At 42.2% G+C, this 25,588-nt stretch overlaps 1 long non-coding RNA gene across 1 annotated transcript in view; it reads right to left on the reverse strand.

The window, feature by feature from the left end:
- LOC135229206 (uncharacterized) overlaps nt 1–14,085 on the reverse strand; it is a 195,623-nt gene extending 181,538 nt beyond the window's left edge. The window contains exon 1 of the long non-coding RNA XR_010319989.1: nt 13,043–14,085. This is a non-coding gene — a long non-coding RNA (uncharacterized LOC135229206). The remainder of the gene's footprint in view (nt 1–13,042) is intronic.
- Nucleotides 14,086–25,588: the final 11,503 nt, after the last annotated feature.

Here is a 25,588-nt window from a genome sequence, read left to right on the forward strand (position 1 = left end):
TGCCTAGAGTTTCTCAATTTTACTAGCATTTTCTAAGAATCAACTTTAGTCTTCGTTGATCGTCTGTTGCATGTATTCAATCATTAATAGAAACAAAAATTCCTATGAATGTTTGTTTCTGGTTTTTTCCCAACATTTTGAATGGATGTTTAACTCACTTATTTTTCAAGATTTGTTATTTCCAATTATATTTTTAAGGCTATTAGTTTCCTATATTATATTGTCTGTACTGCACAAATTTTTATATGCACTATGCTCATAACTGTTCACTTCAAAATGTATTCTAATTTTCATCACGATGTCTTTTTTGACTCATAGTATTTGAAAATATTCAAGCACGTGGAGATTTTGTATTTTCTTTTTCTAAGATGGTTTTTTTTTTTGAATTATGGTGTACTTACATAGTATCCTCTATATTATTGCAGACTCTTGAAATTTGTTGAGACTTGCTTTATAACACAGTATACAGTCAATTTTTATAAACACTATGTTTTTATGTGCATGAGATGAATGTACATTCTTTAGTGGTTGAATAATGCATGCAGATATACATATATCAATTTGGTATTATTTTTATACATGTTAAATCTTCTGTATCCTTGATAATTTATGGACTTCTATGTTTCTGAGGGGTGTGTTAAAAATCTGTTATGATGCATGATGTCAAAAGGAGCCCCAGTAAGCAGTGGTTAAGCACCCAGCTCTTAAACTTTTTGATTTGATCCACCAACTACTCCACAGGAGAAAGATATGACCGTTTCCTTCCATAAAGATTACAGCCTTAGAAACCCTTTGGAGAAGTTCTACTCCATCCTATAGTCACTATGAGTCAGAATTGACTCAACAGCACACAAGAAAAAATGTATGATGTGATGGAAACTCAGGAGTACGAAGCTCAAAGAATTGGTCCTACCTCCAGGGTCAAAGGATGAAGGACAGAGTAAACAGCAGAGACATCCAAAAAGCTTGGAAAAAAGGGGGCTGAAAGGAAGATGGTTGGTGGTTTAAGGGCTTTGAAGGGCCACCACATATACTGAGGAATCTGGAGTGCAATGTTCTTGCCTAAGGATGAAGACATGCTCATAAAGATCCTGACAAAGCTTTAGGCTTGCACCTCTGGCTGATCTTTGGGCTCCATGGAGGCAGGAAGTGAAGGCTAAGGCAGAGTTTTAGGCGCTCTTGCTTAGCATTGAAAGAATGCCCCAGTTCAGAGCCAATCTGCAAAGACTGGGATAATGTTACTTTTTCTTTTTGGCTACAAGCATTTAAAGAAAGCACTGTCAGGTCATGAACTGACTGCTGACATAACAGAACAGAACTTCAGTGTCCACACATGAGAAGACATACAATCTTTGCAGAAATAGTTTGGGAACATCACTAAGCAAATGGATGACTGGCCCTCAACAATTAAAAATAAAAAAGCAAACCCTAATGACTGGAGGGAATCTGATTTCCAGAGTTACATTATAATATTTAAGATATCCAGTTTGCAACACACTATTTTAAGTCATAAAAAGAAAAAAGAAAAGGATGGTTCATTTGTTAAGAAGAAAGAAAGAAGAGAAATGAACTGAAAGCATCCCTAAGGAAACACAGATATTGGGATTACTAGACAAAGAATTTAAACCAATTGTCTTAAATTTCCTCAAAGAGCTAAAGAAACCATAGACACACACACAAAAAAAGGAAACCAGGAGAAGAATGTATGAACAAGTAGAAAATATTAATAAAGAAATATTATACAAAAGAACCAAATAGAAATTATAGAGCTGAAAAGCAGAATAGCTGAAATAAAATTTTCATCAGAGGAGCTCAACAGCAGATTTGAGCAAGAAAGCAGGAAAATGTAAACTTGAAAAAGCACAACTGAAATTGTTCTAACTGAGGAGCATAAAGGAAAAAGAATGAAGAGAACGAACAGAGCCTAAGGGACCTGCGGGACAACATCAAGCATACCAATATACTCATTAAGGGAGTCCCAGAAAGGAAAGAAAGATGAAAGGACAGAAAGAATATTTGAAAGCGTAATGACTGGAAGTTTCCCAAATGTCATCTGGATATCCAAGAAGCTCAATAAACTCAAAGGACGATAAATACATAGATATCCACAGACAGACACAATCAAAATGTCAAAAGATGAAGACAGAAACTTGAAAGCAGAAAGAGATAAGTGACTCCTAAGGTACAAGAGAGTCTCAACAAGTTTAACTGTTGATTTTTCATCAGAAACCATTGAGACAAGAAAATAGTGGGATGATGTAGTTAAGATACTGGAAAAAAAATACAGAAACAAAACTATGAACCAAGATTTCAATATCTAGCAAAACTATCTTTCAAAAATGAAGGCGAAATTAAGACATGCCCAGATACACAAAACCTGAGGGAGTGTGTTAGCAGCAGAACTGCCTTATGAGAAATGCTACAGGGAATCATTCTGGCTGGCATGGAAGGACACTAGACAGTAACTGGAAGCCATAAAAAGAAACAAAGACTCTGTAAAGGTAACTACTTAGATAAAACAAAGTCAGTAATATTTTTATATCACGCCTCTCTTTTTTTCATATATGATTTAAAGCACGAATGCATAAAAATGATTACACATCTCTCTTAATGGACACACAATGTATAAAGATGCAATTCTTGTACCAGCAACATAAGTAGGGGTGGTAACTGAGCTGAATAAAAGCAGAATTTTCTATACTGTTGAAGCTAAATTTGTATTAATTAAAAGAAGATTGTTATAAATATAAAATATTAATTGTAATCCTCATGGTCACCACTAAGAAGCTAAAAAATATCAGGAAAGGAAAAAAGGAGAGGATCAAAATTGTACACTTGAAAAAAATCAGTCAAACACAAAAGTGGACAGTAGTCAAGAAAATGAGAAACAAAATACATATAACACCTACTACAAAAGTAGAAGATATAAGTCCTTCCTTATCATTAATCGCTTTAAATATAAATAGATTAAATTCACAATTGGGATCATTAAAGTTGTGTGTCAACTTTGTCGGACCATGATTTTCAGTGCTTTGGCAGTTATCTTGTAGTTTAGCAGTCGTATAACGATGCAATCATTTCCATGATGAGATGTGACATAATGTGATTACCTCCATGATGGGATCTGCTGTGAGTAGCCAATCAGATGTGAGGGAGTTTCCTCAGGGGTGTGGACTGCATCCAATATAGGTGGACTTTCTGGCAAGGCTCTTGAGCTTTTGCTCACTCTGAATCCTGCAGCTGGCTCCTCTTCATCTGATCTCAAGTTTTTGGGACTTGAACTCTCAGCTTACCTTCCAATTTTGGGATTCATCAGCCTCCGCAGTCTGTGAGCCACGACCTGCCAGCTTACCTGCCGATCTTGAGATTTGTCAGCCTTTGCAGCCTGTGAGCCACAGACCTGTTGTATGACCTGCAGATCTTGAGTTCTGCAGTCCCTGCATCTGTGTGAGTCAGGAGAAGCTACCAGCCTGACCCATGGACTTGAGACTTACCAGCCTCTACAGCCTCGTGAGCCATTTCCTTCATATAAATCTATTTACATATAAATATATATGTATATATATATCTCACTGGTTTTGCTTCTCTAGAGAACCCAGCCTAAGATACCAATTAAAGGGCAAACATTGGCAGAATGAAAAAAAAAAATCATTCGATTGCTATCAAGCTGATCTGACTCATGGTAACCCCTCCCCCCATGAGTCAGAGTAGTAGTGACACACAAGTGTGTCAGTTCAGTGACTAATTTTTCAAAAGTAGATCACCAAGCCTTTCTTCTGAAGTCCCTCTGAGTGGACTCAAACCTCCAACATTTTGGTTAGCAGCTGAATGCATTAACCGTTTGCACCTCCCAAGGACTACAACATCTCTATTTATTTCTGTATTACTTGTCATTATACTATATACATACATACACACATACACACACATAGACATCACACAGATGCTTTGGACTTCAACCAGCAGGGCTCTATTAATTATTGATAGAAAAGTACTGATATCAATTATAAATGCGTATTTGTCCATTTCCCCTTTCAGATTTATCAGTTTTTGTATTTTGGAGCCCTGTTGTTAAATACATACACATTTAGGATTGTTGTATCTTTTTGGAGAATTGAACCTTTATTATGTTATGTCCCTACTTATTCCCAATAATACTCCTTTTTCTGAAGTATAATTTATCTGATATTAATATAGTTACTGCAGTAGAACTGGATAATTTTCAACCATTTCAAGAGGTAGCATAAGATCAAGAACTGATGGTATAAAAGGAAGAAATCGAAGCTGCATTGAAGGCATTGGTGAAAAACTATCCTCTCTCCACCATCTTCACTACTATGACACCAACTGTCCCTCACACAGCACTTCTCTGCTGGGTTCAATAACTCATTACAATGGCCACACAGAACTCATAGTCCATATTCACGATTATGGGGTTTATTAGGGAAGTAACAGTTATAGCTCAGGCTCAAAGACACTCAGAATACAGTTCTTCTATATCAGGACAGCCTCTTCCCTCCTGTGCTCATAGGTGTGACTCTGCCTGGCCTTGGGCCTCTCTCCGAAGGCACTCAGCTTTCCTTCTCCCTGGGCCATCATCTCCTATAGCCGGGTCCCTGTTGCTTGGTCTCTCCTGCCATGGCATCTTACCGTCTTCAGGGTTACAGCTTCCTCTCTCTATCTCAGTCTCCTGCTTCTAGGAGCTTCTCAGTGCAGGGATCTCAGGTCTATAATATACGCTCAGCTCCTGGCTGTTCTTCCTTGATGGGAGTTGAATCCTCCTCTTTGCTCTGGAACTGGTGCTCTTTGAAGGGAAAACTAAACAATCCCCTTGGTGAGCCACAATTACCCTATCACACAGTCCTGCCCAAGCACCAGGGTGGATGTTATAAGACCATGGCTAGAAAGGCCACACAAAGTAAACAATCACAACAGAGTACCATGGACTCATTTTTCAAGTGAAGTACCAAAAATCCCATAGGAACAGATTAGTAAAGAATATAATCAATAGCAAGAACATTTTCATAATTATGTTTTCTGTATTTGGAAGAAATCTATAGCGCTATTCTTATTTTGCCAATTCACAGGGATCACAGAGATTAGTGGTAGATATTGCAGTACCAGAAAACTCTCTGGTGAAACAGTCTGTGAGCGGTCTTACAAACATGGATATTCCACCAGAGTCAAAAGAATGACGTTACATTAATCATCAAAGAGAACATTTCAAGATCTAGCCTGAAGTACAATGTTGTCACTGATAGCTAATATCCATACACTTACAAGGAAGACCAGTTTATATGACTCTTCAAATTTATGCACCAACCATTAATGCCAAAGACAAAGAAATTGAAGATTTTAAACAACTTCTGCAGCCTGAAATTGATCAAACATGCAATCAAGATGCATTGATAATTACCGGTCATTAGAATGTTAAAGTTGGAAACAAAGAAGGAAAAGTAGTTGGAAAACACAGCATTGCTGATAGAAATGATGCCAGAAATCTCATGAAAGAATTTTGCAAGACCAGTGACTCATCCACTGCAAATATTTTTTTCCACCAACATAAACGGGAGCTATACACGTGGACTTTACCAGATGGAATACACGGGAATCAAACTGACTACATCTGTGGAAAGAGAAGATGGGAAAACTCATATCATCAGTCAGAACAAGGCCAGGGATCGATTGTGAAACAGACTGTCAATTGCTCACATGGGAGTTCAAGTTGAAACTGAAGAAAATTAGAATAAGTCAAAAAGGGCCAAAGTACGACCTTGAGTATATCTCACCTGTATTTAGAGACCACCTCAAGAATACATTTTACGTGTTCAACGCTAATGACTGAAGACCAGACGAGTTGTGGAATGACATCAAGGACATCACACATGAAGAAAGCAAGAGGTCCTTTAAAAGACAGGAAAGAGAAAAGACCAAAACGGATGTCAGAAGAGACTCTGAACCTTGCTCTTGAATGTCAGGTAGCTGAAGTGAACGGAAGAAATGATGAAGTAATAGAGCTGAACAGAAGATTTCAAAGGGTGGCTTGAGAAGAAAAAGTATTATAATGACATGTGTAAAGATCTGGAGATGGATAACCAAAAGGGAAGAACACACTCAGCATTTCTCAAGCTGAGAGAACTGACAAAAAAATTCAACTCTTGAGTTGCAATACTGAAGGATTCTACAGGTATAATATTAAATGACGCAGGAAGCATCAAAAGAAGATGAAAGTAATACCCACAGTCACTATACCAAAAAGAATTGGTCGATCTTCAACCATTTCAGGAAGTAGCATATGATCAGCAACCGATGGTACTGAAGGAAGAAGTCCGTGCTGCACTGAAGGAATTGGTGAGAAAAAAAAGCCTCCAAGAATTGATGGAATACCAACTGAGACGTTTCACCAAATGGATGCAGCACTGGAATCGCTCGCTTGTCTAATCCCAAGAAATATGGAATACAGCTACCTGGCCTACGAACTGGAAAGGATCCATATTTACGCCTATTCCTAAGAAAGGTGATCCAACCAAATGTGGAAATTATCAAACAATATCATTAATATCACATGCAAGTAATATTCTGCTAAAAATCATTCAAAAGCAGCTGCAGCAGTACATTGACAGGGAACTGCCAGAAATTTAAGCAGGATTCAGAAGAGGACATGGAAGGAGGGATATCATAGCTGAAACCATATCGATTCTGGCTGAAAGCAGAGAATACCAGAAAGATGTTTACCTGTGTATTATTGACTATGCAAAGACATTCGACTGTGTGGATCATAACAAACTATGGATAACACTGGGAAGAATGGGAATTCCAGGACACTTAATTGTGCTCATGAGGAACCTTTACATAGATTAAGAGGCAGTTGTTCAGACAGAACAAGGGGATACTGATTGGTTTAAAGTCAGGAAAGGTGTGCGTCAGGGTTGTATTCTTTCAGCATACCGATTTAATCTGTATGCTGAGCAAATAATACGAGAATCTGGACTATATGAAGAAGAACGGGGCATCAGGATTGCAGGAAGGCTCATTAACAACCTTCATTATGCAGATGGCACAACCCTGTTTGCTGAAAGTGAAGAGGACTTGAAGCACTTACTAATGAACATCAAAGACCACAGCCTCCAGTATGGATTACGCCTCAACATAAAGAAAACAAAAATCCTCACAACTGGACCAACGTGCAACATCATGAGAAATGGAGAAAAGACTGACGTTGTCAAGGATTTCATTTTACTTGGATCCACAATCAACAGCCATGGAAGCAGCAGTCAAGAAATCAAAAGACACATTGCATTGGGCAAATCTGCTGCAAAGGACCTCTTCAAAGTGTTGAAGAGCAAAGATGTCACCCTGAAGACTAAGGTGCGCCTGACGCAAGCCATGCTATTTTCAATCACATCATATACATGTGAAAGCTGGAAAATGAATAAGGAAGACCGAAGAAGAGTTGACGCCTTTGAATTGTGGTGTTGGTGAAGAATATTGAATATACCATGGACTGCCAAAAGAACGAACAAATCTGTTTGGGAAAAAGTGCGGCCAGAATGCTCCTTAGAGGCAAGGATGGCGAGACTGCATCTTATATACTTTGGATATGTTGTCAGGAGGGATCAGTCCCTGGAGTAGGACGTCATGCTTGGCAGAGTACAGGGTCAGCGGAAAAGAGGGTGACCCTCAATGAGGGGGATTGACACAGTGGAACACTTATACACTGCTGGTGGGAATGTAAAATGGTATACAACTACTTTGGAAATCAATTTGGCGCTTCCTTAAAAAGCTAGAAATAGAACTACCATACAACCCAGCAATCTCACCCCTCAGAATATATCCTAGAGAAATAAGAGCTGTTACACAAACAGATACATGCACATCTATGTTTATTGCAGCACTGTTTACAATAGCAAAAAGATGGAACCAACCAAGGTGCCCATCAATGGATGAATGGATAAATAAATTATGGTATATTCACACAATGGAATACTACACATCAATAAAGAACAGTGATGAATCTGTGTAACATTTCATAACATGGAGAAACCTGGAAGGCATTATGCTGAGTGAAATTAGTTGCAAAAGGTCAAATATTGTATAAGACCACTATTATAAGATCTTGAGAAATAGTTTAAACTGATAAGAACATATTCCTTTGTTGTTACGAGAGGGGGGAGGGAGGGAGGGTAGGAGAGGGGTATTTACTAAAGAGATAGACAAGAACTACTTTGGGTGAATGGAAGGACAACACTCAACACAGTGGAGGTCAGCACAACTGGACTAAACCCAAAGCAAAGCAGTTTCCTGAATAAACTGAATGCTTCAAAGGTCAGCAAAGCAGGGGCAGGGGTTTGGGGACCACGGTTTCAAGGGACATCTAAGTCAACTGGCATAATAAAATCTATTCAGAAAACATTCTGCATCCCACTTTGAAGAGTGGCATCTGGGATATTAAATGCTAGCAAGCAGCCATCTCAGATGCATCAATGATTCTCAACCCACCTGGATCAAGGGAGAATGGAGAACACCAAGAACATAAGATAATAATGAGCCCAACAGACAGAAAGGACTACATGAACTAGAGACTACATCATCCTGAGACCAGAAGAACTAGATAGTGCCGAGCCACAACCAATCACTGTCCTGACAGGGAACATAACAGAGATCCCTTGAGGGAGCAGGAGAACAGTGGGATGCAGACCCCAGATTCTCATAAAAAGACCAGACTTAATGGTCTGACTGAGACTGGAAGGAGCCCAGTGATCATGGCCCCCACAACTTCCGTTTACCCACTACGGGAACCATCCCCAAAGCCAGTTCATCAGACGTGGATTGGACTAGACAATGGGTTGGAGAGGGATGCTGGTGAGGCATGAGCTACTTGGTTTGGGTGGACACTTGAGACAATGTTGGCATCTCCTGCCTGGAAAGGAGATGGGTGGGTAGAGGGGCTTAGAAACTGGCAAAATGCTCACGAAAAGAAAGAGTGGAAGGAGGGAGTGGGCTGTCCCATTGGGGGGAAAGTAATTGGGAATATGTAACAAGTTGTGTATAAGTTTTTATGTGAGAGACTGGCTTGATTTGTAAACTTTCATTTAAAACACAATAAAAATTATTAAAATAATAAAAAAAAGAAGCTCACCCATGATTGCTTCAACAAGCACTCAGAACAAAGACTCAAGGAATCTTCTGGATGAAGGTGCAATCCTGGAATTACCAGACGCAGAATACAAAAGATTAATATACAGAACTCTTAAAGACATCAGGAAGGAAATGAGGCAAAATGCAGAACAAGCCAAGGAACACAAAGATAAAGCAGCTGAAGAAATTAAAAAGGTTACTCAAGAACATAATTAAAAATTTAATAAGCTGCAAGAAACCACAGAGAGACTGCAAGCAGAAATTCAGAAGATTAAAAATAAAATTACAGAGTTAGAAAACTCAATAGAAACTAAGAAGAGCACAATTGAAGAACTGGAAGGCAGAATTACTGAGATTGAAGATAAATCTCTTGGGACTAATATATTTCAAGAGAAACCAGATAAAAGAATTTTAAATGAAGAAATCCAAAGAATCATGTGGGACTTTATCAAGAGAAATAACTATGAGTGATTGGAGTACCAGAACAGGGAGGGCTAACAGAAAATACAGAGGGAACTGTTGAAGATTTTTTGGCAGAAAACTTCCCTGATATCATGAAAGATGCTCATCGAATTCCACATAAGGTAGATCTCAAAAGAAAGTGACCGAGACATATAATAATCAAACTTGCCAAAATCAAATATAAAGAGAACTTAAAGAGAGGCTAGGGATAAAGGAAGTCACCAACAAAGGAGAGTAAATAATAATAAACTTGGACTACTCAGCAGAAATCATGGAGGCAAGAAGGCAATGGGATGACTTATACAAAATATTGAAGGAAAAAAATTGCCAGCCAGGAATCAAACCATAACCCTGGCCCTCTGGCCTTCTGGCCCTCTGGCCTTAGCCCTCTAACTCTAGCCCCTAAGCCATGAGCCCCAAAGCCCCTAAGACCCTAAGCCCTTAGGTCCTAACCTCCAAGGCCCTAAACTCTAACCCTAACCCAAACCCTAACCCCTATACCCTAAACCCTACAACCTAAACACCTACACCCCAAAACACTACACACCAAAACCCTACACTCTAAACCCTATACTCTAAGCCCCAAACCCTAAACCCAAACCTCAAACCCCAAAGCCCAAACCCTAAGCCTAACCATAAACCCTAAACCCTAACACCTAACCCTAACCCCTAGCCTCTCTAACCCTAACAACCCTAACACTAACCCTCGAACCCTAACCCTCTAATGCTAACCTGAAACCCTAACCCAGAACCCTAACCCTCTAAACCTAATCCTCTAACCCTAGCCCTAAACCTAACCCCAACCCCCAAACCCAGCTCCAAACTCTAAACCTCAAATCCCTAGCCCTAAACCTAACAATGAGCCTAAGCCTAACCCTATCACTTAACCATAAACCCTAAACCATAACACTTAAAACCCTAACACCCTTAGCCCTAACACATTTAAACCTAACACCCTAAACGTCAAAACCCTATACACTAACACCCTTAACCCCAACCACTAACCCCTAAACTTAAACGCTTAACTATCTAACCCTCTAACCCTAATACCCTAACCCTAAACTCTAACCCCAGCCCCCAGCCCTCACTCTGAGCCTTAAACTCTAAATCTTAAGCCCTAAATCCTAGGCTCTAAGCCGTAAGCCCTAAAAGCTAAGTCCTAAAACCCTAAACTCTAAGCCCTAAGCCCTAAACCTAACCCTCTAACCCTAACCCTAACACCTTACCCCAAACCCATCCCAAACCCCTAAACCTGAATCCCTAAACCCTAGCCCTAACCCCTAACCCTAAACCTCTAAACCATACCCCTAATCCTCTAACCCTAAACCTCTAACCCTAAACCTCTAACCCTAACCACAACACCAACCCCAACCTCTGAACCCTGAAACCCTAACCCCCTAACTCTAAGCCTCTGAACCCTAAGCCTAAACCCTCTAGCCCTAAACCCTAACATTCACCTCCTCACACCCTCACCTTCTCACTCCCTCACTCTATAATCTTCTCAACCTCTAACCCCTCACCCTCTAACCCCTCACCCTCTAACTCCTTCAATCTCTAACCCCCAACCCTCTAAACCCCAACCCTCTAACACCCACCCTCTAACCTCAAACCACATATCCTAAACAAACCCAACACCAAACCCAACCCTAAACCTAAACCCTAAACCCTAAAACCTAACCCAAACCCTAATGACTAAACCCCAAAACCCTAAACTGCAACCCCTAACACCTAACCTGTAACTTCAAACTCTAACCTCAAACCCTAAACCTAACCCTAACACATAACCCCAACCCAAAAACCCTAACCGAAAAACCCTAACCCTAAACTCTAACCCCAAACCCTAAGGACCCTAACTCTAACAACCCTAACCCTAATATCCCTAACCCCAAACCCTAACCCTTTTTGTTAGCAGCAGTAGCACTTAACCACTAGCCACCAGGGTTTCCATGAGCAGTCACAGGAATAGACATATGCACACCCGTGTTCACTGCAACATTATTCACAGTAACAAAAAGATGGAAACAACCTAAGTGCTCATCCATGGAGGAACGGATAAACAAACTACGGTACATACACACAGTGGAACACTACACGACAATAAAGACCAATGATGAATCTCCGCAACATCTCACACCATGGATGAATCTGGGGCGCATCATACTGACTAAGTCAATCACAAAACGACATATACAGTGAGAGACCACTATCATAAAAATTCATGAAAACATTTACGCACAGAAACAATCCTTGATGTTCACCAAGGAGACGGAGTGGGTAGAGAAAAGCTAACTAAACAATAACCAAAACAACGAAACCCACTGCCGTCGAGTAGATTCCAGCTCATAGAGACCCTATAGAACAGATTAGAACTGCCCCATAGAGTTTCCAAGGAGTGCCTGGTGCATTCGAACTGCAGACCTTTGGTTAGCACCGGTGGCTCTTAACCACTACGCCATCAGGGTTTCCAACCAAACAACAGATATGTGGTAACTCTGGTGAAGGAAGAGACGGTACACAAGACTGGGGAATCAACCTCAGCCTCACTCCAACCCTAACCATAACCCTAAACCACTTGTGCCCGAGCCTAGTAACCCCAGCTCTAACCCAACCCCCAACCACCTAAAACCTATACCCCTAAACCTAACTCCCAAACCTCTAACCCCCAAACCTGGACCCCTAACACCAAACCCTAACCCCTAACCCTAATCCTCTAACCCTTCTGCATCTCTGGGCCTCTCGAGTCTCCGTCTATTTTCTCCCTCCAAATCCTACTAACACTCGGTGGAATTTTGAAGTTTCCGCTGTGCTTTGCTTCTTGTTGTCTCCACCGGTCCCATCAAGGCACTGCATCATTTGCTCTGCTTCACTATTGAGTTCCAGAACCATGGCTTAGAATCGCCTGACACTGAACTTCAGCGATTCGGCGCAAGGGCGCGAGAGGGCGCGCGCACCGCCGGTTCTGTTCTGCCCACCAGGCCCTCCGTGCATGGGAACCTCCTGGACCTAAGCCGGGACGACCTGGGTACCGCTCCAGTGGGGATAGCAGAAGCTTTTCTTCCCGAGGGACCCAACGCCCCAGGGCGCTCTCTCAATACTCCCATTAATGCTATGATTATCCTAACCCACTCCTTCTGCAAGACCTAGTGGGTCCTCGACCAGGCCCAGCCTTCACGACCCGCAACCCCCCCGCCGTGCTCACGTAGAGGAACCTGCAGGGCCGTGCCCTCCCCGCCCAAGCTCTGCCCCTCCATACCCTGATGCCCTGCAGGCCTCTACTAGGTCCCCGCCCAGGGGAGAGTTGTCGCCCCACACGGGGTGGGGGGACACCAGGGAACATTCGGAAACCACTCCCCAGGCACGAAGCCCACTGCCCGACTGCCCGTATTGAGACCATGTGAGCAGGGCTGCCCCGCCGACTGGAGCCTGCAGGGCAATCACTCACGTTTGTCAGCTTCTCACCGCCCTCTGGGCTCGGGGTCCCAGAGCAGCCAATCCCCCCGGGGCGGGGGAGGCGGTCCGTCCGCAGGGGCTGGAAGATCGGGTTGGTGCCCATGGCCGGAGCACTTAAAACCCTTATAAACCCTCATAAACGGCCAGCTCCAGACCTTCAAATGTCAGCCCGAGAGACACCTAATCTCCAACCTAAAAAAAAAAAAAAACCACACCTGTGGCCATCGAGTCAATTCTGACTCATAGCGACCCTATAGGACAGAGTAGAACTGCCCCACAGAGTTTCCAAGGAGCGCCTGGTGGATTCAAACTGCCAACCTTTTGGCTAGCAGCCTTAGCACTTAACCACTAGCCACCAGGGTAACCCACTAAACCCACTGCCACCAGGGTAGAGGCTCCAAATCCCGCCAGTGTGAGGAACCCTCAAATCCCCTCAGCACCAGAGATCGCGTCCACAGCGACCGGTACACAGCGCCGCACAAACGTTTAAGTTAACAAACAACATGGTTGCTCAGGACCCCTTCCTGCTACCCCCACCCCCGCCACCCAGAGGGGGAGCGGGACCGGCATCCACACTGTTAACACACACTGAATCGCTGCTTCCACAAGGAGTAGGGTCCCCACGCTGCTCCAGAGATTCCCAAGACCCCTTCCTTTCCAGGTGCGGCCGGGGCCGCGCCGACGCCCCAGCCCCGAGAGTAGACCAGCTGGGCGCGGGCGAGGGCGCGGGGTGCCTCAGCCTCCCAGGCACAGCGCCCAAAACAGTAAGGGGCAGCGGGGCCTTGGGCGGGGGATCGCTCTCTCCCCGTCCCTGGCACCCTACGGAGTCTGGTGGGGGTGGGACGACGAACGGGGGCGAGTGCCCCCTCCTCAGTCTGGAATCTCACCGCCCCCGGGTGAACTCTGGGCCTTGGTTTCTCCCCTGGCACAGGGAGCAGGTAGGGGGCGGAGGGGGCAGGAGCCCATCACCCAGCTTGGCCCGCAAACCCGCCCCGGGCAGAGTAGGGACCTGGGCGCAGCCCTGGACACGGCCTTTCTCCCCAAGCCCTTCAAGCCCCCAGGCCCGAGGGCACTCCGCAGCTGGACCCCGCGGCTGGACCCCCACCCCCGCCCCCCGCAAATCCATGGGGATGCAAATTTCACAGACCAGCTGCGTCTCCCGGGCCAGAGGCTCCCTCTCGCAGCCCCTAGAGTGGCTGCGTCCGCCCGCCCCCGCGCCGCATCCGCCCCTGGGGATCACTCGGGTCGGGGTACGCCGGAGGGGGCGATGCCAGCTGCTAAACCAACTTCCGGACTCTCCAACCTCTGGAGCCCACGGGGTGCTGGCACTGGAACCTGCCCTCCTGGCGCCTTCCCTCCACACCTTCGAGGGGCCGGGCTTGTTCAGTCTGCGAGCGGGTCCCTCCACCCACCTGCCGGAGTTTCATACCTTTCAGAAAACACGCACGGAAAGCAGCACGAACACCGTCCGCTATAAGGCGCGCCATCCGGCCCGGGCCCCTCACCACCCGTCCGGGCGCTTCTGTGAGTAACTGGCTGGAGGGCGAGGAACATGGCTGCTGGCCCGGCCCAGCGGCCCGGGTGGGGGGCCGGCGTGGGGGGGTTGGGCCTCCAGAGGGGAGGGTGGGGTCTAGAAGCAAGGACAACGCCAAGGTGTGCGGGGTGAGGAGACGGGAGACGTCAGGAGAGGGCCCTCTCGCGTGCAGAGTTAAGTATTGGAGGTGCAACGGTTAAGTGCTTGGCTAACTGAAAGGTGGGCCGTTGGAACCCACCAGCTCAGGGGTTGAAAAGATCTGGAGATGGGCTCCCATAAAGATTCTAACCAAACAAAATCCAAACCAGTTGCTGTTGAATCAATTCAGACTCGTAGTGACCCTATAGGGCAGAGTAGAACTGCCCCATAGGGTTTCTAAGACTATAAGTCTTTACAGAAGCAGACTGCCATGTATTTCCGCCAAGAAGCAACTGGTGGATTTGAACTGTCCACCCTTTGGTTAGCAGCCGAGCTCTTAACCACGGTGCCACCGGGGCTGCACCATAAAAAGCCGCAACCTAGGAAACCTTGTGAAGCAGTTCTAAGTTGTCATACAGGGTTGATATGAGTCAGAATCTCTTGATGGCACACAACCATGATTGTACTAAGAAAAATTCCTCCAAGCAGCTGTCTACATGACCCCTGAAGCAAACATGCATGCACGCTATCAAAGCAGTGCGGCCAAAGACAGGAAATTGGAATAGAGACATTATAGAGTGGACAGTGAAAAGTGATTTCTGAGGGGCATGCAGCTCAAGCGGAGGAGGTAGCATACAACTAAATGCCCTTCTCCTTCTATTGTTCAATGATCTTGAGAAAGAATGTGTCCCAGGAATTAACTGTAGCCCAGGAGAACTTGAAGACAGCAAATACAGAGGACCAGTCAGGATGCTTCTGCAGTGGTCAGGGTGAGGAGTGATGGTGGAAGTGCAGGTGGGAACAGTGGACAGGCTTGAGGTGTACTTTGGAGCTTGAGCTGCCAAGAACTGCTGGTCGATCAGACGTATGGGATGAGGGGAATGGAGAATCAAAGGTGACTTCTGGAATTCAGGCTACCATGAGCGCATGGTCACCAGAGCCATTCTCTACCATGTGGAAAACCATGGAGGAACAAACTTGAGAAAATGACCAAAAGATTTTTTCTGGACATGTTAGATTTGGATGTCTGAGGTCATCCAAGTGTGGAGAACAGTTCCCAGCTGTGGATACCACTCTGAGGTAGAATAGTTTTCCAGGTTCTAAGAATTTGGAGATCATCAGCCTATAGCTGATTTGAAAGCCACTGGTGGTGCAGTGGTTATGCATTTGGCTGCTACCAAAAGGTCTGCAGTTTGAATCTACCAGTCGCTCCTTGGAAACCCTGTGGGGAAGCTCTACTCTGTCCTGTACGGTCCCTATGAGTGAGAATCCACTCGATAGCGACTTCTTTTTGTTTTGTTTTGTTTTAATACTAAGCTCAGAAAAGTTGTGTGTCAGGGTTGTATTTTTTCACAATACTTATTCAAGCAGTTCGAATCTACCAGTCACTCCTTGGAAACCCTATGGGTCAATTCTACTCTGTCCTTTAGGGTTGCTATGAGATAGAATCGACTCAACAGCAATGAACTTAGTCTTAGAGGAGCCCTTTGTCTGTCAAAGCTGAGAGTTTTACTTTATACTTTTTAAAACTGCCATGTCTCATGTTACGTGGCTACCCTTACAGGAGCATTTTTGGTGCTAACTTGACTTGTTCTTGGTGAAGGGCTCTGTATTCATTTTCTAGGGCTGCCATAGTAAATTACCAAAAACTCAGTGTCTTTAAAAAAACATATAATCCATACAGTCCAAGAAGCTGGATCATATGAAGAAGAAGGGGCACCAGGATTGGAGGAAGACTCATTAACAGCCTAGACATGCAGATGACACAACCTTGCTTACTGAAAGTGAAGAGAACTTGAAGCACTTACTGATGAGGATCAAAGACTTCAGCCTTCAGTATGGATTACACTTCAACATAAAGAAAGCAAAAATCCTCACAACTGGAACAATAAAAAAATCACAATAAACAGAGAAAATACTGAAGTCGTCAAGGATTTCATCTTACTTGGATCCACAATCACCACCCATGGAAGCACACTTTGAGAAATCAAATGACATATTTTATTGGGCAAATCTGCTACAAAAGACCTCTTTAAAGTGTTAAAAATCAAAGATGTCACTTTGAGGACTAAGGTGTGCCTGAACCAAGCCATGATATTTTCAGTCACCTCATATGCATGCTAAAGCTGGACAATGAATAAGGAAGACGAAAGAACTGAAACTTGAATTATGTTGTTGGTGAAGAATAATGAATATACCATGGACTGCTAGAAGAATGAACACACCTGTCTTGGAAGAAGTACAGCCAGAATGCTCCTTAGAAAAGTGGGTGGCAAGACTTGGTCTCACGTACTCTGGACATATTATCAGGAGGAATCAGTCCCTGGAAAAAGACATCGTGCTTGGTAAAGTAGAGGGTCAGTGAAAAAGACAAAGATCCTCAATGAGACAGATTGAGACAGTGGCTGCAACAGTGGGCTCAGACGTAGCAATGAGAAAGGCCCAGGGCTGGGCACTGTTCCGTTCTGTTGTACACAGGGTCGCTATGTGTTGGAACTGACCCAACAGCACCTAACAACAACATCATAAACTCACTAGATCTCCTGGGGATAGAATGTCATATTCAGTGTAGAATAGATAGAGTTTCTTTGTTTGTTTGTTTACCATATTTACTAATACTATGATTTACATTTGATAACTTCCGCAGTCTGTTGGATCGCCTTTCTTTGAATGGACACAAACATGCATCTCTTGCAGTCTGTTGGCCAGGTAGCTAGCTTCCAAATTTCTTTGCATGGTGGAGTGAGCATCTGCAGTGCTGCATCTGTTTGTTGAAACAACTCAGTGGGTGTTCTGTCAGCTCCTGGAGCCTTGTTTTTCGCCAGTGTCTTCAGTGTAGCTTGGACTTCTTGCTTCACTACTACCAGTTCTTCATCATATGCCACCTCATGAAACGACTGAAAGTCGACCATTTCTTTTGGTACTGTGACTCTGTGTATTCTTTCCATCTTTTGTGTGTGTGTGCTTTAAGTGAACCTTTACAAATCAAGTCAGTCTCTCATACAAAAATTTGTATACAGCTTGCTATGTACTCCTAGTTCCTCTCCCACTAATGAGACAGCACACTTCTTCTCTCAGCCCTGAATTCCCTGTGTCCCTTCAGCTACTTTCTGTCCCCCTCTGCCTTCTCATCTCCCCTCCAAACGGGAGCTGCCCACATAGTCTCATGTGTCCACTTGAGACAAGAAGGTCACTCCTCACCACTATCATTTTCTATCCTATAATCCAGGCCAATCCCTGTCTGAAGAGTTGGCTTTGGGAATGGTTCCAGTCTTGGGCCAACAGAAGGTCTGGGGACCATGACCTCCAGGGTTCCTCTAGTCTCAGTCAGATCACTAAGTCTGATTTTTTTTTATGAGACTTTGAGGTCTGCATCTCACTGCTCTCATGCTCCGTCAGGGATGCCCTGTTTCGTTCCCTGTCGGGGCAGTCTTCGGTTGTAGACAGGCACCATCTAGTTCGTCTGGTCTCAGGCTGATATAGTCTTGGATTTATGTGGCCATTTCTGTCTTCTGGACTCATAATTACCTTGTGTCTTTGGTGTTCTGCATTCTCCTTTGCTCCAGGTGGGTTGAGACCAATGGATGCATCTTAGATGGCCGCTTGATAGTGTTTTTAAGACTGCAGACGCCACTCACCAAGTGGGATGCAGAATGTTTTCTTAATAGATTTTATTATGCCAATTGACCTAGATGTCCCCTGAAAACATGGTCCCTCAACTGCTGCCCCTGCTACTCTGGCCTTTGGAGCATTTGGTTTATTCAGGAATCTGCTTTTCATTTAGTCCATTTATGCTGACCTCTCCTTTATTGTATGTTGTCTTTCCCTTCACCTAAAATAGTTCTTGTCTACTATCTAGATTTGCAAATATCCTTCTCCCTCCCTTTCTCCCCACCCTCGTAACTATCAAAGAATATTTTCTTCTCTGTTTAGACTATTTCTTGAGTTCTTATAATAGTGGTCTCATACAATATTTGTCCTTTTGCAACTGACTAATTTCACTCAGCGTAATGCCCTCCAGATTCCTCCAAGCTATGAAATATTTCACGGATTCATCATTGTTCTTGATCTGTGTGAAGTATTCCATCGTGTGAATGCACCACAATTTATTTATCCATTCATCTGTTGATGGGCACCTTGGTTACTTCCATCTTTCTGCTATTGTAAACAGTGCTGCAATGAACATGGTTGTCCATGTATCTGTTCATATAAAGGCTCTTATTTCTCTAAGATATATTCCAAGGAGTGGGATTGCCATATCCTATTGTAGTTGTATTTCTAGCTTTTTAAGGAAGTGCCAGATTGATCTCCAAAGTGGCTGCACCATTTTAAATTCCCACCAGCAGTGAATAAGTGTTCCAGTCTCTCTACAACCTCTCCAACATTTATTATTTTGTGATTTGGCATTAATGGCAGCCTTGCTGGAGTGAGATGGTGTCTCGTTGTAGTTTTGATTTACATTTCTCTAATGGCTAATGATTGTGAGCATTTCCTCATGTATCTGTTACCTGCCTGAATGTCTTCTTCGTTGAAGTGCCTGTTCCTATCCTTTGCCCATCTTTAAAATGGATTATTTGTCTTTTTGTTATTGAGTTTTTGCAATATCATGTAGATTTTAGAGATCAGAGGCTGATCGGAAATGTTATAGCTAAAAATTGTTTCCCACTCTGTAAGTAATCAGTTTACTCTTCTGGTGAAGGCTTGGGCTGAGCGTAAGTGTTCGATTTTTAGGAGTTCTCTTTTCTCTTTGGGTGCTTGCACATTGTTAGCAATGTTTTTTGTACTGTTTATGCTACATATTTTTTTTTTATTAGGGCTCCTAGTGTTGTCCCTGTTTTTTCTTCCATGATTTTTATCATTTTAGATTTCATATTTAGGTCTTTGATCCATTTCAGTTAGTTTTTGTGCATGGTGTGAGGTATGGATCTTGTTTCATTTTTTTGTGGAGGGATATCCAGTTATGCCAGCACCATTTGTTAAAGAGGCTATCTTTCCCCCATTTAACTGACTTTGAGCCTTTATCAAATATCAGCTAATAAGTGAATGGATTTATGTCTGGTTTCTCAGTTCTGTTCCATTGGTCTATGTGTCTGCTGCTGTACCGGTACCAGGCTGTTTTCACTACTATGGCGGTATAATAAGTTCTAAAATCAGGTAACGTGATGCCTCCCACTTTGTTCTTCTTTTTCAGTAATGCTTTATTTATCTGGGGCCTCTTTCCCTTCCATATGAAGTTGGTGATTTGTTTCTCCATCACATTAAAAAATGTCCTTGGAATTGGGATTGGAATTGCAGCATATCTATAGATCGCTTTCAGTAGAAGAGACATTTTTACAATGTTCAGAGTTCCTGTCTATGATCAAGGTATGTTTGTCCACTTACGTAAGTCTCTTTTGGTTTCTTGTAGTAGTGTCTTGTAGTTTTCTTTGTATAGGTCTTTTATGTCTCTGGTTACAATTATTCCTAGTATTTTATCTTCTTGGGGGCTACTGTAAATGGTATTGATTTGGTGATTTCCTCTTCAATGTTCTTTTTGTTGGTGTAGAGGAATCCAACTGATTTTTGTAGGTTTATCTTGTATCCTGATATTCTGCTGAACTCTTCTACTAGTTTCAGTAGTTTTCTTGAGGATTCTTTAGGGTTTTCTCTGTATAAGATCGTGTTATCTGCAAATAGAGATACTTTTATTTCTTCTTTACCAATCTGGATGCCCTTTATTTCTTTATCTGGCCTAATTGCTCTGGCTAGGACCTCCAGCATACTGTTGAATAAGAGTGGTGATAAAGGGCATCCTTGTCTGGTTCCCCATCTCAAGGGAATGCTTTCAGGCTCTCTCCATTAAGGGTGATGTTGGCTGTTGGCTTTATATAAATGCCCTTTATTGTGTTGAGGAATTTTCCTTCAATTCCTATTTTGCTGAGAGTTTTTCTCATGAACGGGTGTTGGACTTTGTCAAATGCCTTTTCTGCATCAGTTGATAAGATCATGTGGTTCTTGTCCTTTGTTTTACCTATATGGTGGATTACTTCGATTGTTCTTCTAATGTTGAACCATCCCTGCATACCTAGTATGAATCCCACGTGGTCCTGGTGAATTATTTTTTTTGACATGTTATTGAATTCTATTGGGTAGAATTTTGTTGAGGATTTTTGCATCTAATTTCGTAAGGAATATAGGTCTGTAATTTGTTTTTTTTTTGTGTGTGTGTGTGTGGTGTCTTTACCTGGTTTTGGTAACAGGGATATGCTGGCTTCATAGAATGAGTTTGGGAGTATTTCATCTTTTTCAATGCTCTAAAATACCTTTACTAGTAGTAGTGTTAACTCTTTCCTGAAAGTTTGGTAGAACTCACCAGGGAAGCTGTCAGGGCCAGGGCTTTTGTTGTTGTTGTTGGGAGATTTTTAATTTTTAAAATTACCTTTTTCAACCTCTTCTTCTGTTATGGGTTTATTTAACTGTTCTACCTCTGTTTCTGTTAGTTTAGGTAGGCAATGTGTTTCTAGAAATTCATCCATTTCTTCTAGGTTTTCAAAGTTGTTAGAGTATGATTTTTCATACTAATCTGATATGATTCTTTTAATTTCAGTTGGGTCTGTTGTGATGTTGGGTAATTTGCTTCTTCTCCTGTTTTTCTTTTGTCCGTTTGGCCAATGTTTTAGCAATTTTGTTAATTTTTTCAAAGAACCAGCTTTTGGTCTTGTTAACTCTTTCAATTTTTTTTTCTGTTCTCTATTTCATTTAATTCTGCTCTACTTTTTATTATTTAATTTCTTCTGATGCCTGAGGGTTTCTTTTGTTGCTCTCTTTCTATTTCTTCAAGTTGTAGGGATAATTCTTTGATTTTGGCCCTTTCTTCTTTTTGGATGTGTGCATGTATTGCTATAAATTGACCTCTGAGCACTGCTTTACCTGTGTCTCAAAGGTTCTGGTAGGAAGTGTTTTCATTCTCATTGGATACTGTAAATTTCTTTATTCCATCCTTAATTTCTTCTATAACCCAGTCGTTTTTGAGCAAGGTATTGCTCAGTTTCTGAGTGTTTGATTTCTTTCCCCTGCTTTTTTTTTTGTTTTGTTTTTGATTTCTACTTTTATAGCTTCATGGTCAGAGAAGATGCTTTGCAATATTTTGATGTTTTGGATTCTTTAAGGTGTGCTTTATTGCCTAATATGTGGTCTCTCCCAGAGAATGTTCCATATGCATTGGAAAAGAAAGTATACTTGGCTGCTGTTGGGTGGAGTGTTCTGTATATGTATGTGAAGTCAAGTTGATTGATTGTGGCATTTAGATCTTCCATGTCTTTACTGAGCTTCTTTCTGAATGTTCTGTTCGTCACCAAAGTGGTATGTTGAAGTCACCTAATATTGTTGTGGAGCTGTCTATCTCACTTTACAATGCTGTTAGAGTTTGTTTTATGTATCTTGAAGCCCTGTCATTGGGTGTGTGAATATTTAATATGGTGATATCCTCCTGGTATATTGTCTGTTTAATCATTTTATAGTGTCCTTCCTTATCCTTTTCGGTGAATTTAACTTTAAAGTCTATTTTGTCAGAAATTAATATTGCCACTCTTGCTCTTTGTTGATTCTTTTTTGCTTGATATATATTTTTTCCATCCTTTGAGTTTTAGTTTGTTTGTGTCTTTAAGGAGTGTCTCTTGTAGGCAGTGTATAGATGGATCGTGTTTTTTAATCCATTCTTTCACTCTCTGTCTCTATTTGTGCATTTAGTCCACTTACAGTCAGTGTAATTCTGGTAGTTATGAGTTTTGTGCTGTCATTTTGATATCTTTTTTTGTATGTTGTCGAGTTTCTTTTTTCTGCTTAATTTTTTGTACTGAGTAGTTTTTCTCTGTATGTGGTCTTTTCCTCTTATTCGTTGTTGATTTTTTTTTTCTGAGTTGTTACGTTTTTCTTGTATTTTATTTTGATGTGTAGGATTGTTAGTCTCCTTTTTGGTTACCTTAATATTTGCCATTATTTTTCTAAGTTTAAATCTAACTTTTATTTCTCTCTACCCCTTGACTATCTCTCTATATGAAAGATCTATGACTACATTTTTCAGTCCCTCTTTATTATTTTAGTATTGTCGTCCTTTACGTAATAACATCACTGTTTCCCTGTTCTGAGCATTTTTTTATCTTGATTTATTTTTGTGATTTCCCTACCTGGGTTGATATCTGGTTGCTCTGTCCTGCATTCTAGTCTTGGGTTGATATCTGATATTGTTGATTTTCTAACCAGAAAACCCTCTTTAGTATTTCTTGTAGGTTTTTTTTTTTTTTTTTTTTTACAAATTCCCTAATCTTCTGTTTATCTGGAAATGTCCTAATTTCACCTTCATATTTGAGAGACAGTTTTGCTGTGTATATGATTCTTGGCTGGCAAATCTTTTCCTTCATTACTTTATATAACTCATCCCATTGCCTTCTTCCCTGCATGGTTTCTCTCGAGTAGTCTGAGCTTATTCTTATTGAGTCTCTTTTGTAGGCGACTTTTCGTTTATTCCTAGCTGCTCTTAAAATTCTCTCTTTGTCTTTGGTTTTGGCAAGTTTGTTTATAATATGTCTGGGTGACTTTCTTTTGAGATCTACCTTATGTGGGGTTCAATGAGCATTTTGAATAGATATCTGCTGCTCATCTTTCACGGTATCAAGGAAATTTTCTGCCAACAAATCTTCAACAATTCTCTCTGTTTTTTCTGTTAACCCTCCCTAATCTGATACTTCACTCTTAGGTTATTTCTCTTGATAGAGTCCCGCATGATTCTTAGGATTTCTTCATGTTTTTAAAAATAGTTTTATCTGATTTTTCTTCAAATATATTGGTGCCACGTTATTTATCTTCAATCTCACCAATTCTGCTTTCCATTTCCTCAATACTGTTCCTCTGTCCACTGAGTTGTCTAATTCTGTAATTTTATTGTCAATCTTCTGAATTCCTGATTGCTTTCTTTCTATGGATTGTTGCAGCCTATTAAATTTTTCTTTATGTTCTTGGGTAGCCTTTTTAATTTCTTCATCTAGTTTATCTGTGTGTTCTTTGGCTTGTTCTGCACTTTGCCTGATCTCCCTGATCTCTTGAAAGTTCTGTATATTAACCTTTTGTATTCTACGTCTGGTAATTCCAGGAAGACACCTTCATGTGGAAGATTCCTTGATTCTTTGTTTTGAGAGATTGTTGAAGTGATCATGGTCTGCTTCTTTATGTGATTTGATATTGACTGCTGTCTCTGAGGCATCCATAAGTTATTTTATTTTATAATTTTACTTTTGCCTACTGTATCCTAGCTTTTTGCTTTGTTTTGTTTTGATATGCCCAAATAGGGTGCTTGAGTGAGCTCGCTTGATCATTTGCAACTTTCAAGATTTAACGTCCTGTCACCAGATGGCTCGAGCTGTTACCAGGTATATGAGCCTAGGAGTCCATTCACTTTTCTTGTATAGATTCAGCTCAGGTGTCTAGATAGTTGGTCATCAATTGTAGGTCATCAAGTCCTATAGTCTTAGATGGGGAGGGGTGATTGTTGGAGACACAGGTATCTGGTTGCATCAGGGGGTCACACTCTGAACAAAGGCAGGGGGCTGACAACCATCTCCCAAGTGTCTGTGAGGAAAGTGCACCCGTTTTCTATAGTGCACAGGTAGCTGGGCTCTGCATTTATACCACAGGCACCCTATGCTTTTGGTTGTAAGGACTGGGAGGCACCTGTTATCCTTGGACCCCTGTCTTGGGTGTCTAGATGATGTGGGTGGAGCCACCACTCCTCAGGCCACCAATGTAGGTAGGTGAGGACCCTGTTTAATAGGCAGAGCAGTGTCAAACATCAAAAACACACCTCTCCACTGCAAGGTAAAACAGTTGAAGTTGGATACCCAGCACATACACCGTTGCAGTAACAAGGGCCTAATCTCCCGAGATGGGCCTACACAGGTCCATGCAGGGGTGAAAGGTATTTAAAGTCCGTGGACCATTTGTGCCTGGAAAGGAGCTTCTTCTGTCCTGAGCTCCCCAGCTTAGTGGAGCTGGCAGATTATCTTTTCCACCAGTTGTTAATTTATTCCTTCTCCAAGGCCAGGAGAACGGCTCAGGCTGCACAGCAACACCTATCTCAGGTGCAGGGAAATCTACAGCTACTGAAGCCGTCTTGGGGGCTGAGCGCACAGTAAAACGAATGCAAATACTTAGCTTTTGCCAACAACACTGTTCTTCTCTGGTTCCGGAGTTGTGAGTAGACTGTGTGACTTGCTGTCTCCCCCTGAGGAAACTGCATCCTGAATGCTACTGCCAGCCCTGCCAGTGTCCCTCCAGGGGATTGTGTCCAAGGGGTGCCATTTCTCACCACGTCAGGTCCAGCAACTGCTCGCCACTTCTGAACCGTGTCTCCCTCCCCCTGCCACTCAGTCTGATTTCCTAACTTTGCCTTTGATGTTCAGGGCCCTTATCTTGTCATGTATAAAATTGTTGCACTTGTTTTTTCAGGTCTTTGTTTTTTGTTTTTTTTTTTTGGTTTTTGTTGTAAGAGAGATCACTGGAAGTGTCTGACTACTGTGCAATCTTGACTCTGCCTCTCTCTATCTTCTTTTGATACTTTCTGTGTCATTTAATATTTTCCCTGTAGAATCCTTCAATATTGCAACACAAGGCTTGAATTTTTTCTTCAGTTCTTTCAGTTTGACAAATGCTGAGCATGTGCTTCCCTTTTGGTTTTCTAACTCCAGGTCTTTACACATTTCATGATAATATTTTACTTTGTCTTCTTGAGGTGCCCTTTGAAATCTTCTATTCATCTCTTTTACTTCATTATTTTCTTTTTGCTTTAGCTACTCTACATTCAAGAGCAAATTCGGAGTTTTTTCTGACATCCAT

Source organism: Loxodonta africana, unplaced genomic scaffold (genome assembly GCF_030014295.1).
Source record: "Loxodonta africana isolate mLoxAfr1 unplaced genomic scaffold, mLoxAfr1.hap2 scaffold_152, whole genome shotgun sequence".
NCBI classification, from domain to species: domain Eukaryota; kingdom Metazoa; phylum Chordata; class Mammalia; order Proboscidea; family Elephantidae; genus Loxodonta; species Loxodonta africana.